This window comes from Calonectris borealis, chromosome W (genome assembly GCF_964195595.1).
Source record: "Calonectris borealis chromosome W, bCalBor7.hap1.2, whole genome shotgun sequence".
In the NCBI taxonomy this organism is placed as follows: domain Eukaryota; kingdom Metazoa; phylum Chordata; class Aves; order Procellariiformes; family Procellariidae; genus Calonectris; species Calonectris borealis.
This window is the reverse complement of record NC_134351.1, coordinates 13,754,189-13,782,135: the sequence shown is the minus strand read 5'-3', so window position 1 is coordinate 13,782,135 and position 27,947 is coordinate 13,754,189. Positions and strand designations below refer to the sequence as shown.

General features: G+C 43.7%; 1 protein-coding gene across 1 annotated transcript in view; it reads right to left on the bottom strand.

Annotated features, from left to right (window-relative positions):
• The window catches only part of LOC142075112 (ras-related protein Rab-3C-like), a 210,477-nt gene that overhangs the window by 46,305 nt on the left and 136,225 nt on the right, over positions 1-27,947 (bottom strand). The window lies entirely within an intron of this gene.

The following is a 27,947-nucleotide window of genomic DNA, read 5'->3' as shown; positions in this document are numbered from 1 at the left end:
TGATTTTGAAAAGACAATACTGATTTTGAAATCTAGGGTAACATGATTCTGTTTAATTCTGGATTTCAAATTAACTAAGGTTTATCTGTCAGGAATTATCATTACAGGAATAATATCAACACAGGTTTTACTTTTGCTTGTTAAAACAAGACAGTCTTTTAGCATTTTCTCCTGCTATCAACATTTTTCCTATATTTTTAGAAAGAAGCAGTGACACTTTCTCCCACACAATTAAAAAAAGCATTTTCACATTTTAATGCAAACCTTATCATCTAAACCCAGAGCTTTGAAACAAAATCAACAGCTTATTCATTTCTTATCTTTCACCTTTTAAAATTAGGATCTAAATTTATCAGCAAAACTTCATTCTGTCTTCCTTCTGTTGTTTCTCTCCAGCACATTCCACTATAGCTCTTTGATCTACCAGGACGACATTTACATTGTACATTAAGCCATCGACAGGGGCCTAGTTTGAACTTTAATTTACCTTCCATTGAAATTATACAAGCCCTAACCTTGACTACAGCTGACTTGGAGTATCCAAGGCCTTGAAATGCTATGGGACCTTGAGTGCTGGTGGTGAAACAGCTCACCCTACAAAACTCTCTTCTGTAATTTGAATGCGATGCAACTAATGGGCAACTTAGGAGCACACTTGTAGCACCTCTCAGCTGCTGACTGCCACCACTCTGCTGATACTCGACCTGCTCTGTAGGAAGGAAAGATCCATGTCCTGGCTCCAGGCTCAGCCAGGAGTGATGCTGCTGGCTACCACCTTCTAACTACCCTTGAAAGTAACGTAGGGTGCAGTAAGCTTACTCTAAGCACTTACACTTTGCCTTGGACTTGTGACTATGCCTGGCTTTAGGCTCTGACTCAAGTGCTTGGTAGGATATGAATATCTCTTCTGTCCCCATATGATCAATGGAGAGAGAAAGAGATGTAGAGAATCTCTCTCTTTACTTGGACAATACAGGGTGCTTAGGAAAACTGTACTGGTATAGAAACTAGCCTGCTTAACTACACATTTAGGAGAGGGTACCCTGGAAGGGAATCCTGTTGTGTATCAGAGCCCTAGATCTCTGTGAGAAAAGATGAAATAGCTTCAAAAATCTGTCACCTAAGTGTTTTGGAAGCTGGTCTGTGTGGGTGTTAAATTCACTAGTGAATGTGGTGGTGCATTCCTCCCCCCCTTCTCCTGAGCCGCTTGTTGATCTCAGAAATTCCCGTGAAACCTTGGCCTTGGTGTAATGAGTCAGATGGTTGAGCGCCCCTTGACCGTATCAGAAACTCTGCATAGCTGAGGCTGGGAACGTAATCCTACTGCCTGGCCCAGGTGTCATCCCCTGATACCCTTATCTGAGTCGTAGCTCAAGTGGAACAATACTGAAACCTTGAGAATTTTTAGTAACTACCACCTGGGACTGTGGCCAGGATGGAAATTTACAGATGACTAAAGCCAACCATCTTGCGAACCTATAAATGGTGGTCCTAAGTGAGACCCTTTGAGCTCTCCGGGACCACAGCGGGCTGCGCCCAGCATCTCCCTCTGAGTGGGACACCTCTCAAGCTCGCGAACTCTCAAGTTTGCGATATTTGGAGGACTGTCGCTGACTGCCACGGGACCTGGGCTGAAACACTCCTCGGCCGAAACACTCCTCGAGGCTCAACCCTTCACCCGTTGAGAAATGCCAAGACATTTCACGTGAATATTTCACTGAACTCGAGGGGAATTTTTAACAGGTATACGTTTTGTACTTTAATATATATATTTCTGTGTGTCTGTGTGTGTGAACTAATAGTAAGCATAATCTGTAATTAAGCCACTGTCGTGATTGTATTAGACTCTATTAACTTACTTTGTAAATGTTAAATTAGTCAATGATTAAGTGCTACTGAAATCTTATGATCTATCTCAAAACTGTGAATGAACCTTAGACTGCTGCTAGACACATATAATCACTTAGACATAAACCGTTGACCAAGTCTGGGACTAGGAGTGGATCCAGCTGCACCTAGACTCCTCTCTGAGAAGGAGTTTAGAAAGCAAGGGGATCTTCTCTGAACCTCATGACTCAATGGGAGGGTCTCCCTTACGCTTTTCCATCCTCGGTCTCTGTATAAATCGTTCCAACTCATTTCTAATATGATTTTCCTTTGTATACTTCATCCATGTAGTAAGTAATAGAGTGAACCTTGCCATCGAACTCTGTTAAGTCACGCTTTTATAAATTTCTATTAAAATCACTTTCTGCTAATACCTGAGACGGTGATTCTTTAAGTGGCCTCTAAACCATTCGTTCGCGACACCCTTCTCATAACACAGCCGTTATCTCTACATATTCAGATCCCCGTCTGCAAAATGCTTCATGCACAAAAAAGACCACAATGTAGTCCGACAACCATTTCTAGTGAAAGACAGAAAATGGATCAAATCTCCCCAGCTGGCTTTGCTTAGTGCAAGACCAGAGGGATGGACATGGGCAAAAACTGCTACAGGCTATCTTTGTACCCCTGGGTCCAATGTCAATGCCCACAGGCCCAGACCCCCCTGGCATGAGTCAAAGCAGCCTGCTCTAGTTTACCTTTAAGTCATGTGTGATGGGTCTGCAGTGCTGGGCAGAGGAATTTTAAAGGGAAGGATCACACTGCCTTTAGGGTTGTTTTACTTCATGAGAAAGACCAAAAAGAAGCTGAAGCAAGCCCCAGGCATTTTGTGCTGCAGATTTTTCCCTTGGGCCTGTCTGGATCTTTCCTTCAAGAAATGGATACTGTGCTATTTTAAAACTGTTTAAAAAATTATAGTAATTTGAGTAGGCTATCATAAGGTACTGTGACCAAAGAGGAGGTCAGACTTCCCTTTACACTTACATTTTACTAAAGATATAATTGCTCTGAAAAAAGGGCACCGTGCATTCATTTTGGCGGAAATGTACTTTTGGAACCATGCTGAGTTCTTCTGGAATTCATGGTTAAGCAAGATAGGATTATTACTATTTTTTAACCAGAACTATATTTGTCACCATAGCAACTTTGCAAATACTAATAATTCAAATGTCAGAGGATGTTAGTCCATTAAGGACTCTAAAAGAGATTAGCTTTGAAAAATTATGAGTTGAGGGTCAATTGGTTCCCCTTATGTCAGCAGGATATTGAAGACGTTTGAAAAGCAAAATATACAGTAAAAATATTAAGCTTCACTGAAGGAATTAATTGCATATCCTGCAAAGGTGAAATATAAGAAATTGATGAATGAAGAAATACAACCTGGAGAAATATCGTCACACCAGTGTAAAGAGAACTCATTCAGTCTTGTTTTGCAGACTTTTGCTCCAGAGCCTTACCAGAGTTTCTTTGCTTAAGAATGTAAAACTGTCCTGGTTTCGGCTGGGATAGAGTTAAATTTCTTCCTCGTGCTGTGTTTTGGATTTAGTATGAGAAGAATGTTGATAACACACTGATGTTTTCAGTTGTTGCTAAGTACCCTGCTAGTCAAGGACTTTTCAGTTTCCCATGCTCTGCCAGGTGCACAAGAAGCTGGGAGGGAGCATAGCCAGGACAGCTGGCTCAGCTGGCCAACGGGGTATTCCATACCATATGACATCATGCTCAGTATAAAAATAAGAGGCGTGTTCCAGGAAGTAGCGATCGCTGCTTGGTTATCGGTCAGCGCAGGTGGTGAGCAATTGCATTGTGCATCACTCACTCTGTCTATTCTATCATCATTATGATTATTATTATTATTATCCCTTCCTTTTCTGTTCTATTACATTGTCTTTATCTCAATCCACAAATTTTACTTTTTTTTTCCCTGATTCTCCCCCCCATCCCACTGTGGGTGGGGAGGGAGTGAGGGAGTGGTTGTGTGGTGTTTGGCTGCCTGCTGGGTTAAACCACAACAGTCCTTTTTGGCATCCAACGTGGGGCTCAAAGGGTTGAGATAACGACACATCTGACCCAAACAGGTTAAAACAAAGTTGTTATAAGCATTCATTATATCAGTTTAGTAGTCGCTGGTCACAATGTTGGTTTATTTGTTCTCAGAGTTGTTGGATCTGTTCTTGGAGTTTTGGTATGTAGCACCTTACTGGCTGTATATACTGCTGATTATCAGTATTTATGTGGGGTTGGTCATCTCTGGGAAATGGATTAAGGTCATCACTTTGCTATACTGTGTAACACTGGCTTATGGTATGGTAAAATTATTGGACAGGAGACTGTACTCAGCACTGCCATCATTCCTGTTCTTTGGGAGCTATCTTTTGGAAACTATTAATAATTACACTTTTTACCTCTTCTCCTCTGAGAGCCAATTTACAGGGGAGACAGCTTCCTTCACCTTCCCCTTCTCCTCCAGGCTGATTACAACAGCTCTTGAGGATTTTGAATATCCTTGGGATGTTCAAACCAGCATGTTCCTATTGCTATGTCTCCTGAATGTGTTCCAGGCCTTGTTTAAGGTTAAACAACTATTTAAGAATACCACCCAGAGATCTGCCCTGAGGCTGGATAGTTATGAGTGGCAGGGGGTGTGGGATAGTATGGGCAAGTGCCTAGGACAGTGGTCACCTCCAATGTTTTGGAGCTTCACCCCTGAACAAGTGCAGAATCCTGAAAAAACTAGTAAAATATTTGGAGAAAGCATGCTGTCACCCTGGCAATTCCAGAGAGACCCAGATTACTGCAAAGTGATGGGGTCTGGCCCATGCCTACCAAGCCCTGTTCAAAACTATTCACTACCCTCAAGGGGAAAAGAAGGTCTCTGGATCTGATGACAAAACGACGGGCACTGAAACTACTCCAACCGCAGTGACGGGCACCACAACAAAACCCCTTTATTTTACTGCAGCCAGATGTGTTTTTTCATTCTATGAACTATGAATCTGTGCATTCAAATGCTTCTCATTACCAAAGCCACTTATTTTATTCTTAGACTTTTTTATCCGGTTTGCTCATCTTCTAGTTACAAGGAATTTTTTAAGCAACAAGAGAAGAGATCTTGTCCTTGATAACGATTCCAAAGGCTTATGTTTTGCAAAAGACTCTGTAGTGCAAAAATACAACTGACTGACTTTGAAAATCAGTCAAATGTATCCCCACCCAACCCCACATCAGTAGGAGTTTGGATTCAAAGAGTATAATAGGCTTATCACTGTTGTGTTTTCTTTTAGACATACATTTCCACTAATGGCTTCTATAGATTTTGATTCCCACAATTCTCTGCAAAAGCCAACACGCAGGTCATTTAAAAGAGAGATTTTTGCTGTTCCTTTCATATGTGACCTTTCAAATGACCAAGGCTTTTGATTAATCCAAAACACATAACATTGTCCTTGTAAAGAACTTTAGCATCAGGAAGACTGAAGACATGAAAAGGCAAAGCTGATGTTTGCAGTAAGCTGAACACAGCAATTCTTGTTCAGTCTCACTGCCCTGGTATATGTCAATAGCAATTTACCCTGTAAATCTTTCACATTCTAGTTGTATGGTAGGCAGGCAATCTGCAACATGCTTGAAGTTTTATAATGTATAGATACCAGAGGGGCAAATTAATGCAAGAATTCAATGATCCATTACCTTCAGTGATCAACGCAAGACTCGTTCTCCCTGTACATATTCCTTGTCAGAAAAGAGCACTTGCTGAATCCTAACTAAAGCAATGCTATTTTCTCATCTTAAAACAGTGCTGTATTTTCCAGTAATGGTCCAAAGTACTGTAAAGTTACATCAATAAATCTCCAAAAGAGTTTTGGACTATTATGACAGAAGACTGTCAAAGATAATATGTAGGCTTTTACCTTTGTTTGATGGAATGAAATACTATGTGAAAAAATGTTCAAAACGCAGTTTTTCAATCCTACTTTCTTTGAAATGAACCCTGAAAAAAAGGCAAAGTTAAACAGTTCACACTGGCATATGTCCATATGCACAATGCTTCAGTACTAGCGTGCTACCTAGTTCTGCTCCTAGGAAATGCTTTGTAATACTTGTTAGTTCAAAAAATATTCTTCTGAAAATTTTGCTTATTAGTTCAATAGAGTATAATGAGATTTTGTATTGCTGCCACTTCTAACACTGTCATTTACTGAAGTAGAGAATAAACCCAGTGTTGCCTAGGCAAAGGTATCCTCTGTTACCTCATGTCTCATGAGCACGCAGGTTTCAAAGTGAATATTGCAATGCTTAAAATGGTGAACACACCATTATAAAGACCAAAGACACTATTATCATGCACTACCCGCCTCCAAGTCTGTCAAAAAATTAAATGTCAGTTCTGGTTATAACCAAGCATAGTGAAATGCACCTTCATGACAGAGATGAAGCAGTAGGTAAAAGGTCTATGTTGCAGCACATTATATTTTGGGAAAAGATCAGGTATGAGCTTAAAGGGCTACGTCTATGTCCTGGTTTCGGTTGGGATAGAGTTAAATTTATTCCTAGTGCTGTGTTTTGGGGCCCAAAACTGAACACAGTATTCAAGTTAACTGTATTAGAGGCCAAAGTGAGCCTAACCAGGAATGAGTGGCAGAAGCACCCCGTTAAGACTGGCCCAGAGGCTCCGTGCATCCTTGGCATAGACTACCTCAGGAGAGGGTATTTCAAGGACCCAAAAGGGTACCGGTGGGCTTTTGGTATAGCTGCCCTGGAGATGGAGGAAATTAAACAGCTGTCTACCTTGCCCGGTCTCTCAGAGGACCCTTCTGTTGTGGGGTTGCTGAGGGTGGAAGAACAGCAGGTACCAATTGCTAGCACAACAGTGCACCGGCAGCAATATCGTACCAACCAAGATTCCCTGCTTCGCATCCATAAGCTGATTCATCGACTGGAGAGCCAAGGAGTGATCAGCAAGACTCGCTCACCCTTTAACAGTCCCATATGGCCACTGCGAAAGTCTAATGGAGAGTGGAGACTAACAGTAGACTATCATCGCCTGAACGAAGTCACGCCGCCACTGAGTGCTGCTGTGCCGGACATGCTAGAACTCCAATACAAACTGGAGTCAAAGGCAGCCAAGTGGTACGCCACAAATGATATCGCTAATGCGTTTTTCTCAATCTCATTGGCGGCAGAGTGCAGGCCACAGTTTGCTTTCACTTGGAGGGGCGTCCAGTACACCTGGTACCGACTGCCCCAGGGGTGGAAACACAGACCTACCATTTGCCATGGACTGATCCACACCGCACTGGAACAGGGTGAGGCTCCAGAACACCTGCAATACATTGATGACATCATCGTATGGGGCAGCACAGCAGAAGAAGTTTTTGAGAAAGGGGAGAGAATAGTCCAAATCCTTCTGAAGGCCGGTTTTGCCATAAAACAAAGTAAGGTCAAGGGACCTGCACAGGAGATCCAGTTTTTAGGAATAAAATGGCAAGATGGACGTCGTCAGATCGCAATGGATGTGATCAACAAAATAACAGCCATGTCCCCACCAACTAGCAAAAAGGAAACACAAGCCTTCTTAGACGTGGTGCGTTTTGGAGAATGCATATTCCAAATTACAGTCAGATCGTAAGCCCTCTCTATCACGTGACCAGGAAGAAGAACGACATCAAATGGGGCCCTGAGCAACAACAAGCCTTTGAACAAATTAAACAGGAGATATTTCAGGCAGTAGCCCTTGGACCAGTCCAGGCAGGACAAGATGTAAAGAATGTGCTCTACACCGCAGCCGGGGAGAATGGCCCTACCTGGAGCCTCCGGCAGAAAGCACCAGGGGAGACTCGAGGTCGACCCCCGGGGTTTTGGAGTCGGGGATACAGAGGATCCGAGGCCAGCTACACTCCAACTGAGAAGGAGATATTGGCAGCATATGAAGGGGTTCGAGCTGCTTTGGAAGTAGTTGGTACTGAAGCACAGCTCCTCCTGGCACCCCGACTGCCGGTGCTGGGCTGGATGTTCAAAGGGAGGGTCCCCTCCACACATCATGCAACCGATGCTACGTGGAGTAAGTGGGTCGCACTGATCACACAACGGGCCCGAATAGGAAACCCCAGTCGCCCAGGAATCTTGGAAGTGATCACGAACTGGCCAGAAGGCAAAGATTTTGGCATATCCCCAGAGGAGGAGGTGACGTGTGCTGAAGAGGCCCCACTGTATAACAAACTACCAGAAAATGAGAAGCAATATGCCCTGTTCACTGATGGGTCCTGTCATCTTGTGGGAAAGCATCGGAGGTCAAAGGCTGCTATATATGGAGTCCTATACGCCAAGTTGCAGAAACTGCTGAAGGAGAAGGTGAATCGAGCCAGTTTGCAGAGGTGAAAGCCATCCAGCTGGCTTTAGATATTGCTGAACGAGAAATACGGCTAGTACTTTATCTCTATACTGACTCATGGATGGTGGCAAATGCCCTGTGGGGGTGGTTGCAGCAGTGGAAACAGAACAAGTGGCAGCGCAGAGGTAAACCCATCTGGGCTGCCGCATTGTGGCAAGATATTGCTGCCCGGGTAGAGAACCTGGTTGTAAAAGTACGTCACGTAGATGCTCACGTACCCAAGAGTCGGGCCACTGAAGAACATCAAAACAACCAGCAGGTGGACCAGGCTGCTAAGATTGAAGTGGCTCAGGTGGATCTGGACTGGCAACATAAGGGTGACCTGTTTATAGCCCTGTGGGCCCATGACACCTCAGGCCATCAAGGAAGAGACGCAACATATGGATGGGTTCGTGATCGAGGGGTGGACTTGACCATGGACGCTATTGCACAGGTTGTCCATGAATGTGAAACATGCGCTGCCATCAAGCAAGCCAAGCGAGTAAAGCCTCTTTGGTATGCGGGACGACGGTTGAAATATAAATATGGGGAGGCCTGGCTGATTGATTATATCACACTCCCACAAACCCACCAAGGCAAGGGCTATGTGCTCACCATGGTGGAATTAATCACCGGATGGCTAGAAACATATCCTGTGCCCCATGCCAAAACCAGGAACACCATCCTGGGCCTTGAAAAGCAAGTCCTATGGCGACATGGCACCCCAGAAAGAATTGAGTCAGACAATGGGACTCATTTCCAAAACACCCTCATAGACACCTGGGCCAAAGATCATGGCATTGAGTGGGTCTATCACATCCCCTACCATGCACCAGCCTCTGGGAAAATGGAACGATACAACGGGCTGCTAAAGACTGCGCTGAGAGCAATGGGTGGTGGGACATTCAAGCATTGGGATACACATTTAGCAAAAGCCACCTGGTTAGTCAACACCAGGGGATCTTTCAATTCAGCTGGCCCTGCCCTATCAAAACTTTTGCGTACTGTAGAGGGGGATAAAGTCCCTGTCGTGCACATAAGAAATATGCTGGGGAAGACAGTCTGGGTTACTCCTGCCTCTGGCAAGGGAAAACCCATACGTGTGATTGCTTTTGCTCAAGGACCTGGGTGCACTTGGTGGGTAATGCGAAAGGATGGGGAAGTCCGGTGTGTGCCTCAAGGGGATTTGATTTTGGGTGAAAATAGCCAATGAACTGAATTGTGTGATGTTAATTACTATACAATACTGTATGTCATCACTTCTATGGTTGCTATATGTCATATCAACCGTATTACAGTAAAAATTGCCCAGATTAATGAAGAATGAACTTTGATGTAATCGAACGAAGTGCTGCGGTGATGGAACCAGAACTGGCTTCAGGATGCAACAGTCCAACACCACTCACCATCTCTCCTGCCCTGAAAGGCTGTTATGACAGATGGAGCCCAAAGTCATGGACTAAATGAACTCAGTGGATGTTTTACAGGTATGCCCCATAGACTAAGGGAATTATATCTCTGTGTGTGTGTATATATATATATAAAGACAAGAAAGGTGGTGGTGATTAATTGGAATGTATTGAAAAAAATGTGAGACCTGGGCATGATGTAAATGGTATAGAATAAGGGGTGGATACTGTCCTGGTTTCGGCTGGGATAGAGTTAAATTTCTGCCTAGTGCTGTGTTTTGGATTTAGTATGAGAAGAATGTTGATAACACACTGATGTTTTCAGTTGTTGCTAAATACCCTGTCAAGGACAGCTTCCATGCTACCAAGCAGAGGCTGGGGGGGAGCACAGCCAGGACAGCCAGCCCATCTGTCCAATGGGGTATTCCATACCATGTGACGTCATGCTCAGTATATGAATGGTAGGCGTGTTCCAGGAAGTAGCGATCGCTACTTGGTTATCGGTCAGTGCGGGTGGTGAGCAATTGCATTGTGCCTCACTCATTTTGTATATTCTATCATTATCATTATTATTTTCCCTTTTCTGTTCTATTAAATTGTCTTTATCTCAACTCATGAGTTTTTCTCACTCTTACCCTTCCGATTCTCTCCCCGTCCCACTGCGGGGGGAGGGGAGCGTGCGAGCGGCTGTGTGGTATTTGGCTGCCTGCCAGGTTAAACCACGATAATCTATTCTCGGGTAAGACTCTGCTTGAGGTCTATAAAAGAATCAGTTGAATAAAGAGCTTGGTTCTAGAAGGGAGACTGAAACCAACCATGAAAGAACAAAAATTTCAGTGAAGCAGGAAACTAAACTTTGTGCAGCAGTGTGACCATGCAAGAGCTTCAAATAATTGTGCAGGCAACAGTGGTGGTGTGTGTGTGTGTGTGCTTGTGTAGGCAGCTTACAAGGAGTATTGCACAGCATGATGGAGTGGGATTCAGAAATACCCAGCCCTAGCTGGCTGAGGTAGCTGAGATGCTGGAAGCCAAGGTAGCTAGCACAGAGCAATATGGGAGCACTGCTGTGATGTTACTGTTGTGCAAGCTAGCTTGTTCACATTAAATTATGTGATAAAAGCTCATCTTCACATCCACAAAGGAGCACAGAGAGACAATGGCAGGTGAGGGAGCCCGATTAATATCCTGGCCCTGGCTGCTTCCAGGCCTATCGCAGGAGCCATCAGCCTGTCAGAGGCCCACTTCCACAAGCCCAGAGGAGCACGGGGGCACCAACGCAGGAGAGAACCCAAATTAAAGACTCAGAAGAATGAACACCACATCCAGGCCCCTCCCAGGGCTGTCCCAGGAGAGCCTCAGCCTCACTGTCCAGGCATAAAAACCATCACCATGAGTCAACACTGGAGCACCTTTTGGAATGAGTTGCTGCCTAGGGGTACAGGACACATGATGGGATGCAGAGGAAGAGCATTTCAGGATTGTACAGAACATTATGGCATGTTTAGGGGAGGAATCAAAGGTAGGGAAAGGGAGGGATTGAAGTGAAACAAGTGGTTTGGAACAAGTGTGGGAAAATAGAGGGATAAGAGGATAAAATGGGTCAGTTGTGTGTATGGAGCTGGCTGGTCAGTACCCTTGTCTGGCCATGCCCTGAGCCTGATCAGCACAGTCTGTCCTATCTTCTTATTAAATTCCTTTCTAAGGATTTCTGTAAGGGTGAGACCATGGGGGAGTTGCTACTGGGGAGCAAGGGAGTCCCGGTAAGCTCCGAGTGTGTGTGCGTGTTTGTGTATGTGTGTGCATGTGGGATGGTCTGTACCAGCAGCTGGAGTGGGGCTGTGGCCTCAGAGGCTTGTATGTCCAGGTGCCAACAACTGGGGAGACTAGGATCCAGGGGCAGCTACTGGGCAGACTGAGTGTCTGAGCCCAGCTGATGGAGGGATCCATGCTGTATATATGTCTACACATATATATTCTTGCTAGTGGACCTCCATCCTGCTCTGCCAGGGAGGGGAGCAGGATGAGGCTGTTGGTGCTGTTTGTGTTTGTGGGAGTGCTCTGTGTGTCTGTCTGTGATCTGTGTGGCTGACCACGTGATGTATAACTGTGCACTGATTGCATGTGCCTGCTAGGAATACATCTTCAGGCTCACTGCTGGTTGGACCTGGGGCATAGAGCCACAGCAGCCTTGCCTCTCTCCAGCTGTCAGATCCAGCGTGATATATTTTCCCCTAAGAGTTCAGACTTAACTCAGCTACCCCTGGGTAGCACTGCATTGTACCGTGGAGAAACTGCTACAGAAGCCAAACCTGCTACTTGTTGTACTTGATACATTTCAGGTTGCACCCACGGATTGGCATATCTTAGAATTCACTCTGAATATATCTCCAGAGGATCACTTTTTATTAACTCATATATGTCCAGAACAAACATTAATCTAACCTGGAGTAGTCTCTGTATATTCTCACCTACAGACAGCAAAGATGGCAAACAAATATATTAGATAAAGATATGCCCATATAGTAAATACATCAGGAATATGAACTTTTAGAGACAGCCGCAATCCACACACTACTGTTTGGACCCAGAGCCCTCCAAGGACGCCTACAATCCCTAGAGGGGCTGGTTTCTATGAGCTTTTTAGATGAATTATGTAGTAAGTCACATGCACTGACAGCAGAGAATCACCCTAATGAAAATGCTCCAGAGGGGGCCATGTATAATGTTTATTCCAGCAAGTTCAGGGAACACGTCGTACTTCTGATGTTCTGGTTTCAGAAAGGAGTATGCAATTAACTGGAGTGCATCATCTTGCCAGGAAAACAAATAAAACAAAACAAAACAAACAACCCCAGCCCAAATAAACAAAACCCCTACCAAAACCTTTTTTTTTTTTTTTTGAAGTTACTGTTATGTTGAGTTCACTGACTGGTTGATCCTAAAAACTCTCTCATCTCTGTCTCCAGCATGATGCCTCCAAAGCCCTTTAGCTGAAATATCAGGGGCTGCAGGGTAGTGATGGGACCTGCAGTGGAGTCCAGGTTATCTATTCTAAAACTTTCTCAGTTTACTGAAGTATTTGGTGAGGGGGAGTGTCAGAGAAGCAGCTATGAGTTTGGAGGTGCGTCCAAAAGCATTCGGTGCCCCAAGCTGAATTTCCTCCCTTTATTTGCAGGTGAGAGTGCCAAATGCCTGGCTACCTCTGAGCAGGAAGGCTGGCTTTCCAGCATTTTCAGGAGACAATTTTCCTTCTGTAATTGAGGCAATGGAGGGTATCTTCCCCCCCTTACCCCAGTCCCCTTCCTATGATGTGGGAAGGTATGGCACAGCCCCATCCAACCCCCAACACAGACTGGGATGGTCTGAAGGGAAGATCTGCCATTCCCATCTTTTCAGGGGACTGGATCGTCTCAGGAGCCCTTTCCCACCCTCATTGTCTGGGAGGAGCTCTGGCACTCTCCCCATTCAAGCTGTCTTTTCCACGGGGTTAGTCTGAGGTCTCCCTCATACTACCAAGTGTCTTTTAGACTTCAGTGTGTACCATATGCTCTATTCCTTTCCCCATGCCCCATGCCCCATGCCCTCCTTTATGTTTCCTAAGCCCTTATTATTCCCAGCAAGCCTGATATGTGCCTCAGGAATGCCCCTGTATCTTGGAGTTTTCCCATCTCCTCTCTCTATCCCACTCACCTTGGGGATATGATGGAGATGGGGCCTATAGAGGATTATTCTATACAGAATCATAGAATCATAGAATCATAGAATGGTTTGGGTTGGAAGGGACCTTTAAAGGTCATCTAGTCCAACCCCCCTGCCATGGGCAAGGACATCTTCAACTAGATCAGGTTGCTCAGAGCCCCGTCCAACCTGACCTTGAATGTTTCCAGGGATGGGGCATCTACCACCTCTCTGGGCAACCTGTTCCAGTGTTTAACCACCCTCATCATAAAAAATTTCTTCTTTATATCTAGTCTGAATCTACCCTCTTTTAGTTTAAAACCATTCCCCCTTATCTTATCGCTACAGGCCCTATTAAAAAGTCTGTCCCCAAGCACATTAATTGATGGCAATGCTCAATCTTGGTGGCCATTTGGAAGCTGGCTCTGTACCAGCTGCTCTGCACTTGGCGCTCTCAGACCCTGCCGCAGGGAGGGCAGGGAGAGAGGTGGCCTCAGGCTTTCCATCTGTTCTCCAGAATAATCCACTGTTAGTGGGAGACGAGCCATACAAAAACACATAAACCTACCAAACAAAAACCCCAACTCAACTTTCTGACTGGGATTTTGAAAACAGTGCTAGAGGTTAAAAATTTGAAGCACTCTGAGCAAAAACAAGACAGAAGAGTCCTGGCTCTTCAGCCTTTGAGTGCTTATTTGAATACTAGACTTTTTATGGCCATGATTATTGGCATAGTAGGAATATACCAGCAATAATTAGTAATAACATCAGTAAGAATAAAAAGATCTTGACATTTGCCAGATTTTAGGTGAACTAATGAGCAGCTGAGGGAATACACAGCCCCAAGAAACAGAACTAGCTTTGAGAAACAGCTCAGGATCTTTCCTCTTTAAGTTACTGTTGACTGTTATGGTTTAACCCCAGCCGGCAACTAAGCACCACACAGCCGCTCGCTCACTCCCCCTCCAGTGGGATGGGGGAGAGAATCGGAAGGGTAAAAGTGAGAAAACTCGTGGGTTGAGATAAAGACAGTTTAATAGGTAAAGCAAAAGCCGCGTGCGCAAGCAAAGCAAAACAAGGAATTCATTCACTACTTCCCATCGGCAGGCAGGTGTTCAGCCATCTCCAGGAAAGCAGGGCTCCATCACACATAATGGTTATTTGGGAAGACAAACGCCATAATTCCGAACGTTCCCCCCCTTCCATCTTCTTCCCCCAGCTTTATATTGCTGAATGACAAAAATGGCCAGTACTTTATCTCTATACTGATTCATAGATGGTGGCAAATGCTCTGTGGGGGTGGCTACAGCAATGGAAGCAGGCCAACTGGCAGTGCAGAGGTAAACCCATCTGGGCTGCTGAATTATGGCAAGGTGTTGCTGCTTGGGTAGAGAACCTGACACCAACAGACACTATGGCTAAACCAGACACTATATCAGTCGACCCTATAACTAAAAAGAAGCAATGGAAGCAGAAGTCAACTCGTTCAGTAAGGCATGAAGAAGCTTCTCCTAAGAGCAAGCAGGAGAAAGAATCAGAAGAGGCAGCCTGTTCTGCAGCAGAGCAGTCACAAGAACAGGAGGAGGAAGAGACTGAAATCATAAATGAGACAGAAACCACCCGATTCCTATACCTAAGTGAGCTGCGAGATATGCAAAAAGATTTTAGCCATCAACCAGGCGAGCAAATTCTCAGCTGGTTACTCCGATGCTGGGATATTGGGGCCAGCAGTCAGGAATTAGAGGGTAAGGAAGCCTGGCAGCTGGGATCCTTTGCTAGGGATAAGGCCATTGACAAAGGGATTGGAAAAAGGGCAGGAATCCTCAGTCTTTGGCAGCGACTCCTGTGGAGCGTGAAGGACCGGTATCCCCTCAAGGAAGAACTTGCAAATTCCCAAAGCAAGTGGACCACCATTGAGGGTGGTATCCAGTATCTGATGGAATTGGCCATGGTGGAGGTGATCTATAACAACCTGGATGACAACCAGGTATCCAAAGACCAGGATGAAATCCAGTGCACACGGTCCATGTGGCGAAAGTTTATACGAAATGCACCGACGTCATATGGCAACACCCTGGCGATAATGAGCTGGACAGACACGGAGGCACCAACTATGGATGGACTGGCTAGACAACTCCGAGAATACGAAGTTAATCTTGCTTCCTCCATGCGGGCCTGCATCTCGGCTGTGAAGGAACTGACCCAAAAATTGTCCGAGCAATCCAAGAAGAATAGGTCTTCCTCACCCATACCAACCAAGGTCTCAGCTATTAAGAGTCAGCCTTTTTCTGTTCAAGGGAGAGGTAGCGCACACCACATGCAATCCTGTGATTCTATCTGCGCGACCAGGGGGAGGACATGAGGAAGTGGGATGGTGAACCTACCTGGAGACTAGAAGCTCGGGTACAGGAACTGCAAGGAAAAACAACAGCCAAAAAGCATCCATCCAGGAAAATTACTGCTCCAGTGTCTGTTGGGCAGAGTAGAAGGGCTGATCATACTTTTGACCCTGATGAAGGGACTTCTGTTTTGCAGTTACAGAAATCAAGTAATGAAGACTCCGACCAGGAATAGAGGGGCTGTGCCATTGGCCAGGTGGAGGAAAGGGACAATCGGGTTTACTGGACTGTGTGGGTTCAATGGCCTGGCTGTCCTGGTTTCGGCTGGGGTAGAGTTAATTTTCTTCCAAGTAGCTAGTATAGTGCTTTGTTTTGGATTTCGTATGAGAATAATGTTGATAACACACTGATGTTTTAGTTGTTGCTAAGTAGTGCTTATACCAAGTCAAGGACTTTTCAGCTTCCCATGCTCTGCCAGGTACACAAGAAGCTGGGGGGAGGCACAGCCAAGACAGTTGATCCAAATTACTCAAAGGGATATTCCATACCATATGACATCATGCTCAGTATATAAACTGGGGGGAGGTGGCCGGAGAGCACGATCGCTGCTCAGGGACTGGATGGGTATCGGTCGGCAGGTGGTGAGGGGTTGCATCACTTATTTTTTTTCCCTGGGTTTTGTTCCACTCTCTCTCTCTCTTGTTGTTTTACTTCTCATTACAATTTCTTTTTTTTCTTCCCTAAGTATTAAACTATTCTTATCTCAACCCACGAATTTTCTTACTTTTGCTCTTCCGGTCCTCTCCCTCATCCCACCGGGGTGGGGGGGAGGATGAGCAAGCGGCTGTGTGGTGCTTAGTTGCCAACTGGGGTTAAACCACGACACTGGCACATCATCCCCACAGGGGTATAAAGCTCAAGTGGACACCGGTGCACAGTGTACTCTAATACCATCAGATTACAAAGGGGCAGATTCCATCTGTATTTCTGGAGTGACAAGGGGATCCCAAGAACTGTGTGTTAGAGGCTGAGGTAAGTCTAACTGAGAATGAGTGGCAGAAGCATCCTATTGTAACTGGCCCAGAGGCTTCGTGCGTCCTTGGCATAGACTACCTCAGGAGAGGGTATTTCAAGGAACCAAAAGGGTACTGATGGGCGTTTGGTATAGCTGCCCTGGAGACGGAGGAAATTAAACAGCTGTCCACCTTGCCTGGTCTCTCGGAGGACCCTTCTGTTGTGGAGTTGCTGCGGGTTAAAGAACAGCAGGTGTCAATGGCTACCATGACAGTGCACCGGTGACAATATCGTACCAACTGAGACTCCCTGGTTCCCATCCATAAGCTGATCAGGCGACTGGAGAGTCAAGGAGTGATCAGCAAGACTTGTTCACCCTTTCACAGTCCCATATGGCCAGTGCGAAAGTCCAATGGAGAGTGGAGACTAACAGTAGACTACCGTGGCCTGAACGAAGTGACGCTGCCACTGAGTGCTGCCGTGTCGGACATGCTAGAACTCCAATACGAACTGGAGTCAAAGGCAGCCAAGTGGTATGCCACAAATGATATCGTTAATGCGTTCTTCTCAATCCCTTTGGCGGCAGAGTGCAGGCCACAGTTTGCTTTCACTTGGAGGGGCATCCAGTACACCTGGAACCGACTGCCCCAGGGGTGGAAACACAGCCCTACCATTTGCCATGGACTGATCCACACTGCACTGGAACAGGGTGAGGCTCCGGAACACCTGCAATACATTGATGACATCATTGTATGGGGCAACACAGCAGAAGAAGTTTCTGAGAAAGGGGAGAAGAATAATCCACATTCTTCTGAAGGCCGGTTTTGCCATAAAACAAAGTAAGGTCAAGGGACCTGCACAGGAGATCCAGTTTTTAGGAATAAAATGGCAAGATGGGCGTTGTCAGATCCCAATGGATGTGATCAACAAAATAACAGCCATGTCCCCACCAACTAGCAAAAAGGAAACACAAGCTTTCTTAGGCGTTGTGGGCTTTTGGAGAATGCATATTCCAAATTACAGCCTGATCATAAGCCCCCTCTATCAAGTGACCCGGAAGGAGAACGATTTCAAATGGGGCCCTGAGCAGCAGCAAGCCTTTGAATGAATTAAACGGGAGATAGTTCAGGCAGTAGCCCTTGGGCCAGTCCAGGCAGGACAAGATGTTGAGGTGCTTTGCACCTCAACCAGGGAGAATGGCCCTACCTGGAGCCTCTGGCAGAAAGCACCTGGAGAGACTCAAGGTCAACCTCTAGGGTTTTAAAGCCAGGGAGATAGAGGATGTGAAACCCATTACACCCCAGCTGAAAAAGAAATATTTGCAGCATATGAAGGAGTTTGAGCCCTTTCAGAAGTAGTTGGTACTGAAGCACAGCTCCTCCTGGCACCCCGACTGCCGGTGCTGGGCTGGATGTTCAAAGGGAGGGCCCCCTCTACACATCATGCAACCGATGCTACATGGAATAAGTGGGTCACACTGATAACACAACGGGCTCAAATGGGAAACCGTCCAGGAATTCTGGAAGCGATCATGGACTGGCTAGAGGGCTGAAACTTAGGAGTGTCGCCAGAGGAGGTGACGAGTGCTGAAGAGGCCCCACTGTATAACAAATTATCAGAAAATGAAAAGCAATATGCCCTGTTCACTGATGGGTCCTGTCGCCTTGTGGGAAAGCATCAGAGGTGGAAAGCTGCTGTGTGAAGTCCTATACGCCAAGTTGCAGAAACTGCTGAAGGAGAAGGTGAATCGAGCCAGTTTGCAGAGGTGAAAGCCATCCAGCTGGCCTTGGACATTGCTGAACGAGAAAAATGGCCAGTACTTTATCTCTATACTGACTCATGGATGGTGGCAAATGCCCTGTGGGGGTGGTTGCAGCAATGGAAGCAGAACAACTGGCAGCGCAGAGGGAAACCCAACTGGGCTGCCGCATTGTGGCAAGATATTGCTGCCCAGGTAGAGAACCTGGTTGTAAAAGTACTTCACGTAGATGCTCACGTACCCAAGAGTCGGGCCACTGAGGAACATCAAAACAACCAGCAGGTGGACCAGGCTGCTAAGATTGAAGTGGCTCAGGTGGATCTGGACTGGCAACATAAGGGTGAATTATTTATAGCTTGGTGGGCCCATGACGCCTCAGGCCATCAAGGAAGAGATGCAACATATGGATGAGCTCGTGATCGAGGGGTGGACTTGACCATGGACGCTATTGCACAGGTTATCCATGAATGTGAAACATGCGCTGCCATCAAGCAAGCCAAGCGAGTAAAGCCTCTCTGGTATGGAGGATGATGGCTGAAATACAAATATGGGGAAGCCTGGCAGATTGATTATATCACACTCCCACAAACCCACCAAGGCAAGCGCTATGTGCTCACCATGGTGGAATTAATCACCGGATGGCTGGAAACATATCCTGTGCCCCATGCCACTGTCCGGAACACTGTCCTGGGCCCTGAAATGCAAGTCCTATGGCGACATGGCACCCCAGAAAGAATTGAGTCAGACAACGGGACTCATTTCCAAAACACCCTCATAGACACCTGGGCCAAAGAGCATGGCATTGAGTGGGTCTATCACATCCCCTACCATGCACCAGCCTCTGGGAAAACCGAATGATACAATGGACTGCTAAAGACTACGCTGAGAGCAATGGGTGGTGGGACATTCAAGCATTGGGATACACATTTAGCAGAAGCCACTTGGCTAGTTAACACTAGAGGATCTGCCAGTCGACTTGGCCCTGCCCAATCAAAACCCCTGTGCACTGTGGAAGGAGATAAGGTCCCTGTAGTACATATAAGGAACTGGTTGGGAAAAACAGTCTGGGTTATTCATTCCTCAGGAAAGGGCAAACTTATTTGTGGGATTGTTTTTGCTCAAGGACCTGGGTGCACTTGGTGGGTAATGCAGAAGGATGGGGAAGTCCAATGTGTACCTCAAGGTGGTTTAATCCTGGGTGAAAATAATCCATGATTTGAGTTGTATGATGGCAGTGTTACATGATGCTGTATGTCACCACTGCTGTGACTGCCATTTGTCAAAGGTGTTACAGCAGGAACCTCTCGCTGCTAGTCAAGCTAGAGGCAAGAGGAGGAATTCATTGCAATGTTAAACCTTATGGCCTAGTCGAAAGGGACCAGGGGTCAGGAATGTAATGGAAATACTTTTAAACTGTTGTCACCCATGATTTGAGTTGCATGTTATAGGAATTACTGTAGCAGGAACCACCTGAACCAATGGAGGACAAGCCTTACAAGAAGCAGTGCAAGCGCAGCAGTCACCCGACCTGAGCTGGCTTTGGTGCCCAGGAACTCCATGCAACACACCACCTCTCCTGTCCTGAGTGACCACCATAACAGATGGAGCCCAAAGTCATGGACTAAATGAGCTCAATGGACATTTTGTCGACATTTTATGGACATTTTACAGGGCTGGTCCATAGACTAAGGGAATGATATCTGTGTGTTATATCAAAGGATGGGAAGTGGGGGTGGTGGTTAATGAGGATGTATTGGATAGTGTGGGACCTGAGTGTGACGTAAATGGTATGGAATAAGGGGTGGAGAATGTGCTGGTTTTGGCTGGGATAGAGTTAATTTTCTTCACAGTAGCTAGTATGGGGCTACGTTTTGGATTTGTGGTGGAAACGGTGTGGATATTACAGGGATGTTTTAGTTATAGCTGAGCAGTGCTTCCACAGCATCAATAAAAGCTCAATGATTATGGCCAATACAAATTCTTTTACCTCTTGCCTTCATGAACCCCTTTATAATTATTGAAGCAGTTAGTGAAAACCAAGAAAAGGAATCAATAAAGGAAATAATTATCAAAATAGAAAGCTGAGGTGGATGAACCTGTGACAGGAATGGGGAAAGTGCACAGAGGTATGCTCTTCTCATAGAGGATTTACATCTAGTGGGCGTCCTAGCATCTCCCTTTCTATTCAGAATAGATGACGTATACCGCATTTGTGATGCTTATTTTCAGTGATGGTACCAGCACCTGCTGACCGCAAGCGCTTATTAACATAGGATAGAGTAGGCTAAGATGTCCCAGCAACACAAGAGTATTGAGCATGGATGGAGGGGGGCAAAGAAGGGGAAAAAATGAACAAATTAAATTTTTTCCATCCTCAGTATCACAAAGCAGCAAGGGAAAAGGATCCAGGGAGAAGTGGATGTAGTAGCAAAAATGGGATATACCAACCTCTTTACTCTTGCAACAGACCCGGATACATGAATATTGACCCGGACTGACTGTATTTGGTGTGTCAGTTATTGTTTATACAATATTATGTTTTCTGTCTGGATTGAAGGACAAATGAATCGAAAAATGCCTTATGATTGTGAAATAAGCTGATACTGAAGAAACCAGAAGAACACCAATGACTCACCTCTTCCTTCTGACAGGCTTTATCTTCCTTGTGCAGAGCCAAAGAGCGCACACCATGCAATGAAAGGCTACACATTTAACCTTCCCTTGAAGGAAGATAAATCGATGATGCAGGAGCTGCATGACAGGTGTGACACTAAGAAATTTCTGGTTCATTTACAGCCAGAAGGCTAGTCAAAATCAGCATTACCCAGAGCATCACAGGTTTTCAGTGTTTCTGTAGGAACTGGGTCTACTTTAAGGAAAATAAATTTAGCTTTGCCAGTGAACAAAACACAAAAGCTACCTTAACAGAAGACTCCACTACAAGTTTCTGAGGCCATAACTTTGTTTTAGAAAATCACATGCCACATTTCAGTTTTGACAGGTTATAAAGATAATCAAAATGAATCCAGTTCTTTTGGAGGGTAAAACTGAGCTAATCTTTAATGTATAATTTTTTATAACATTATGCAAGGAAATATGACATATCATTTTGCAAAAAGTTGTTACTCAAAAAAAAAGAAAAAATAAAAGGAGAGAACAGGTAAAGATGTAAGAGCTGATATTCTCTGTGTGTTTATGACATTTCTTCTTATGTAAGTAACTTAGTGATAATCCATTACCATCATTGTATGGAGGAAGTATATGCTTGCTCAATAATGTCCACTCTTGGGAATGCCCTGGGTCTGTATTTAACACAATGCAATAAGAACTGACATGGCATTGATAACTGTAATTCTGTGTGGTGCCTAAGATGGGAGATAGGCATCACAGAGATTCATCAATCAGAATTTTCTTTCTTTTTAATCAACCATTTCTATCTGTTCTTACCTTGCACACAGAAGTGCCTTCCCATCCACAATCCTCTGCTGAGTACTTTATTGAATTACATTCCATTTTTAATGTAATATACAAATAATTTTCTTAGTAGTCCATGAATTAGCTTTGGTGCCTTTTCTGTACAGTGTTGTTTCAAATAGGAGTACTAAGTGTCTGTTGTTGTCAGAATAAGATTATTTTCTGACACTAAAATGCAAATCCACTGGATAATGGTATATGGTATCAAATTAATATATTGTGGGCAAAAGACATTCATGTTCAAACTGTAATTCTTATGTATGTCCCTTTAGTTGGAGTTACAATGAAGGACTAGAAGCCTGCAGGGCATACTTAATTTGTATTAATCAGGTTGCAGATGTCCTCAATTTTTGCATCTTTGGCACAATCTCTGTATCCTGCTTTCTTCCCAGCTGTCAAATACACCTTGAAACTACTTTCCAATTCCAGTGTAGCAGGAGCCCAATTATGCACTTACTACATTTAAAAAAAAAAAAAAAAAAAGAAAGGCTGTGCTCTAAGTTAGAACAATATTCTGTATCCCTCCTCCCCAGTAACTCCTCTGCCTGAGCTCTAATGGCCATCTCTTTAGAAGAAAAGCCCACCAGGTGAGGTTTTTCCTGTACCTGTACAGCCAGCACGCTGCAGCTGGCAATTAAACACCTGGCAGTAAGTATAAGGAGAGTGTTAGGCAGAGTAAGGTCCCGACATTCAGTACATCACTGTGACATTGCGCACCCTGGAGGCTTTTTTGTCATGGAGGCAGATGACAGAGTACTCGTATAGAAGGTCCCAACCTGCTCCCGGGCAAGGTGGACTTTATTGAAGGTGTGCAGAATTAATAAAAGACAGTAAATTCCCTGTCAAAGTCAACTGTATTTCTTTCCTTTTCTGATGTGTAGTATATACTTCTTTTCCAGGCTTTTTGTTTAGAAAAGTTGAACAAATGTTTACACAGACAGTGGAGAAGAGACAACAAGTACTGTGTTAGACATTAAGGGCAGAGAGATCTTCCAAACTACTTCCTTGTATTTTGTGTCATGATAAAACAATATAAAATACATTTCAATATTTAATTCTTAATCCTACAACAAGGTTTACTTATGAGCAGACCAACTAATATAACACATTTTTCACAGTGGGACACAGTAATGATACATGTTAATGAAGTGTTTTTATGTCATGTATAATGCCGCAAGCTGTGTCATACTGTGGGAAGTGATTTAGCAAGTCACCACACAGACAAAAGGCTGTACATTTTCATTTTCTCCCCGCTGAGAAACCCACCATTAAATTATCATCCTTCAAAGCTACTACTAGACATGCACAGTGCACACAATCATCAAAAATTAGGATTTGAAAGGAGATGGAAAAAAGTATTTACAGGAAAATAGTATTCATGGAAACAATAAAAGGCAAAATACAGTCTGCACTTGCACATCTTTTGACTATCCCCATGGTTTCATGTTCCAGATGCTTCCAAATAAATGATCCTGTTAATCACCAATTTATGTTGATTGCACAGACTGTTGCTGGACCTCTGAGTAATGACCCTAATCAATGCAGCTGATCCTAACTCTGGTATCTGAAAAACATAGCTGTGAAATAAGGGAATACTGAAGTCATTTACTAAAGCAACTACAGCATTTGTTTGAGTATATTACACTTTTAAGTAAATGAGCAATTTGCTGTCACTTGAAAATTTTTTTTTGCTTGCCATTTTGTATTCATATATATATATCAGGAAACAGATAGAGACACATACATATGTGTCCTCACATTTGCTGTTTTTCTTTCTTGCAGTAATGTGCTTTTGATAATTTAAAAAAAAAAGATAGTTAAGCAAGCAATATTGATGTTGAACAAGTCCTTTTAGTCCTATACGCTTGTATCTAATACTTTCCTCACTGCACTAGCAATGGTCCCTTAACCCTGGACTGCACTACTCTGCCGAAGAGCCTCTCTTGCACTTCTGGGGTTACCTATTAGCCTCATGCCCTTCAGCTCCACAGAGCACCTGCACAGCAATGGCATTTTGGAGGTAGCAAAGTTTTTACAAGCAAAGTAAAGTTCTTTTGGTTTGTAACAATGATGATAGTCCTGTAACTATAATTTAGCTTGGTCACACAGGGTGATTTATTTTTCCTTTTTCTCTTTTAAATAACAAATCCAGATTCATATTTGCAATATATATGGCAAGTATCTGGCAACAAGATGTCCCTATTTCAGGGAATTTCTCATTAAACAATTTTCTAGAATTCTGGATTGACTCTGACTTTTTACTGTCATATCTCATTATGAAATTCGTTGCATATTTGTGGCCATTAATCCCTTTTTGCCTGTTTTGCCAGGAACGCCTTCCAAGTTTCTCTCATTTCTCAAATTCGCTGCTTTGGATTTTATTTTCTCTATTGTTTTAGCTTTCTTTTTTTTTCAAGTATAAATGAATTCTGCTATTGCTTCTCTTATATCTGATCTTGTTAGTTCATTTTGGGTTATTTTTCTCATTCAGTATTTTGCACAACCTCTTTCATAAACAACTCAGTCTTATATGCACATAAATTGTGTTCTGAAATGCCTGTGTCCATGTTTTAATGAAGGGGTTAAAACTTATTAGGTCATAGAAGCCACCTGTGATAAATTATCTTGGACTATCCTTGTTAAGGATTCATCCAACTTGCAAGCCATGTGTCAGGGCTATCATATGAGTCATTTTACTTCTCATTGATAAGATAGACAGCATTGGTTTACTATAACATCAAGGATATGTTACTTTTGTAATACATTTTACACCAGAACTGGTATAAATCCTATCAGCACTTATCTTCTTATCTCCTGGAAGCAAAGCAAAGGAAATATTCAGAGCTATACTTGAACCCTAGACATAAAAATGTGATTCCACCATTGTGTCCTTGCACCAATATCTGTTTGGAAGTAATTTCCCTACATGGCTGTACACTGCAAGCACAAAAGATTTGAGGTCTGAAATTTTGACTCAGAATATGTGTGGCCTAGTTTTCATCTGAACACTTGAGCTTCTGCCTTTTTTTTTTCACAGATACCTGAAACTGGATTGGCAAAATGGCAACTGCCTTAATACCACTGTTAAATGATACTGGTTAATCAGACAAGTATGAGTTATATAATTGTACCTTTCCTTTTTTTCTTTGAGGCCCTGAAGGTAAGTTTTGAATTACTCTGGTCACACTTTGCTTTTGAGACACTGCTGATCAAAATTCATTTTGTGAGGGCTGCCAGGAACCAAAGACAACAGTAATAACTATTTCACTGTCTACATCCTGCCTGGCACAGGGTGTCAGGATTGTCCTGCTGACTCACCCTGCGAGCAAGTAAACTGCAGGTTTATTTCTGTTGACTCACAGAGGCTGATGGGAGGCATTAGACTTTAGATTTTATTTCTAGGATTAAAAATAAAGCAAGAAAAAAATTGTAAAAAAATGAGTGTCGTGTATTCATTCAGAATGTCAGTAGTGCTTCTACCTGATTCACAAATCAAAAGACTCTGTATATATATGTATACAAATATATATAGTTGCCTCTCAAGCCCTAGCTTTTATATATTTGAATTTTGTTCTCCATCACAATTCTTAAAACAAAAGTATAGTGCTTGTCCCTGACCCCAGAAGCCAGAGCTAAAAGGAAATCCTGAGTATAGCGAAAGCTGTCAGCAACATATGCAGGCATGAATACAACTTTTCAGTAAAAAATTTGGAGATTAGATTTAAAACTTTCTAACACTTTTGAAAACTGAACACAGATACAGCCTAAACCTCTCCTAAGGCTCATGTTGAACTTTCATAAATTAAAGGTTATCTCACTCTGCCTGTGAGCACTTTAAAACATACTGTTTAAACCATGTTAGCTAACACATTTTTAAGGTTACAGCTTCTCTCTGGTGATAAAAACAAAGTGTTTAATATTGTCTTATTGACACTTCATCATTGACTTTGGCAGGTAGAGACCTCTCTCAGAGGACATAACTGTGCATCAAACAGGTCCTTGGGTAGACAGGAATCTTTGGATAGAAAGCTTAGAAGGGCAAGCATCACAAAATCAGAAGTTCATCAGTTAAATTGTTCTGTATCCCTAGCACGGTAGAGGATTACAAGATATAAGATTCCTGAAGTAATGTACTGGAAAATCAAGAGAATAAAACATTTCCTATGCACTGTTCCAGAAATGAAAGCCTACGATTGCAAACAAGTAAGCGTGAATGAATGAGTTGGACATCAGGTCTTTATAAGGCATGGAGTACAGGAAATGACTGTGCTTTACCAGAAAGTGTTTCCAGTGTGGATATAACTATATCAACAAAACTGTATTTTGCCCTGGAATGTAATAAGCTATCATGCACTGCCAACTTTGATCCTATAGCAAATCAAAATAAAGCAGTAAAACTTTTGCCCGTATAATCACATCTCTAATTAGAGATGTCTCTTGGCAGAGCTAGACAGGTTAAGAGTCACAACTCTTCACAGCTCTGACATAGATGGGCTGGCAGAGGTCTTTTTGGGTGCAATTCATCTGGTCTATTCTAGACAACTACTTTAGAATGAGATGAGTAATGAGCTAAAAGTGTCTGTTTCTTGCCATTGACCAAAAGGGATCCTCGTGTTTAATTTGGATATGGATGTCTGCAATGTAGCAGCTAAATTTATTCTGAGGAGTCTCACCCACAGCTTTGGATGTTGTCAAGGTCTCCAAGGTTTCAGAACTCACTAATAGACTACAAGATTTGTCTACAGAACAACAGTATCAGGTGAAGGTTTCCCATACACCTCTACTTTACAGATATAAACTAGCAAACACATCCAAGCAGACTTATCTCATACCAGAGAAAGATTTCTGTAGAGCTATAACACTCAGAAGATTGTTTAGCTAATGAACTTATATAAGCTTTGTTGGTATGAAACATTTTAGCCAAGGCTGATCCCCTAAGGCATGTTCATTACCTGTAACTCAAGAAGGAAAAACACAGGACTTAGCCTGTGGCAGACTACGAGAACAGATGAGTACACCTGTGTGTGTATTGCAGAACTGCAGAAGGGTTACAGTCTGGGGCAAGACGGCACCATCTCCTGCCATCCAGCTTCCTTTCCCCCTTTCCTGTACAGTGCCCACCGTCTGATCTCTTTCTCAGAAGGAGCAGAGGGCCTCTCCTCTTCCATCTCTGCTGTAGACAGAGTATTATTCTCCTCGTATTCCTTCATATGGTTTCAGTCTAAACCAAGCATCCCCAGGGAAAGTGGAGAAAAAAAGTGATGGGTGGACATGAAGAATTCTGAGGAGGTCTGGGCACATTTCCTAGGCTGAGCAGATGAGAAATGCCAATGTGACAATCTTCTGTCATGTAGAAATCCTATGGACATCATCCTGACCCTGGGCCAAGTTGCAGGCCCAGCTTTGCCTTTTCTTCACCATTAGAGATGTGTAGAAACCCCAGTCTGGAGATAGAAGGACAGTGGGTGCAGGGACCTATATTTCCCACAAACCAGGCGCTGGTAGGGACTCTGACTTAATTAAGAAAAATGGGATTCTGTGGATCACTTAAAATCAGTAAGAATCCCTTGTGAGAATCCTAAATGCTGCAGCAATTAGCTCTGTATGAATCATTTAACTATTTATGTCCAGAAAGAGCTGTTAAATAAGCACTAAACACACTCAAATGTAAGCACATGTATTCAAAGAGAAGGTAAACTGTCTTTTTTTGCAAACCCAAGAACTAACCCAACTGCCACAAAACAAATCTGGAAAAAAAAAGAAAGAAAAAAAGCAAAAGAAACAGAACATACCGATTTAAGAGGTTAACAAACCTCTTATTTCTTCCCTTGTGTTTAGTTTGGCTATATCAAGCCAGTGACCACTACTTAAGATGCAGTGACTCTACTCGTTGTTTCTGAAGCTTCAATTTGCTATGCAGAATCTCAGCATTCATTATTTTCTTAAAAAGGTAAAACTTTAACAGTTGTTAAAACTCCTAACAATAGAAGGCAAAAGCAATGCTACTGCTTGCATAT